The 757-nt window shown below is 35.7% G+C and overlaps 1 long non-coding RNA gene across 1 annotated transcript; it reads right to left on the bottom strand.

The window, feature by feature from the left end:
* Positions 1 to 14: 14 nt before the first annotated feature.
* On the bottom strand, positions 15 to 477 carry LOC147820398 (uncharacterized). Its single transcript, XR_015437928.1, has 2 exons — positions 382 to 477; positions 15 to 108 (listed from the first exon to the last, which is right to left on the bottom strand). It is a non-coding gene; the product is annotated as an uncharacterized LOC147820398 (long non-coding RNA).
* Positions 478 to 757: the final 280 nt, after the last annotated feature.

The raw sequence follows: 757 nt of genomic DNA, 5'->3' as shown, positions 1-757 counted from the left end.
GCAGCGTTACTCACTGTCTGTCTCGTTGCGTTTGATCATCCCTGGACATTCGGCTAAGATGGTCTCTTTGAACGACGTCACCAGAGCATTCACACAACATTCCATAAGCTGCGAAGACACACAATAAAACAAAGGCTCACTGTGAGAGAAACTAATTTAAAGCTTAATAAATTTATTTTTGGACCAACTGTGGTCAAAAGTTAGACTTAATTTAGTAAATGTCAGGCTCTTTAACGCTGTTCAACCTTGTACTGAACATAATGTGACAAGATGACCTGAAAATGCTGAGAAATAAATAATAATTATTATTAGTTATTATTAATTATTAGAAATAAATAAATTAGTAGTATCAATACTTCAGATCCTGTCAAAGACACTTACTGCTTGAACAGAGTTACATTCACGACGTGTCTCTAGATATCTAAGTGCTCTCTTCTCCTCTTCTCTCAGCTTAGCGTCTGCCTGCAGGGAAACACACATCAACACAAAACACAGATACTAAGAATCAAGGTTACACAAACACTGAATAAACCAACAATTAAATCTCTCTCATGCACACACACGGCCAAGGTAGTAACTAAAAAAGTTCAGCTATAACAGGGTGAAAGTCACGTTTGTCATTTGGAATATTTTGGTGCATCAGAATAATGGCGTGTAAAAGTGTTGTAAAACATTTGAAAACTGTAACAGGTATAAAAAACATTATGTTCTGCAAAAACACAAAATATGCCACTTTGCATGTTTCCATTAACTATTC

The sequence above is a fragment of the Seriola lalandi genome, unplaced genomic scaffold (genome assembly GCF_002814215.2).
Source record: "Seriola lalandi dorsalis isolate HSWRI2012SDOR001 ecotype SW California unplaced genomic scaffold, Sedor1 jcf7180001959977, whole genome shotgun sequence".
NCBI lineage: Eukaryota > Metazoa > Chordata > Actinopteri > Carangiformes > Carangidae > Seriola > Seriola lalandi.
The sequence above is the reverse complement of the archived record's forward strand: the minus strand, read 5'-3'. Positions and strand labels throughout refer to the sequence as shown.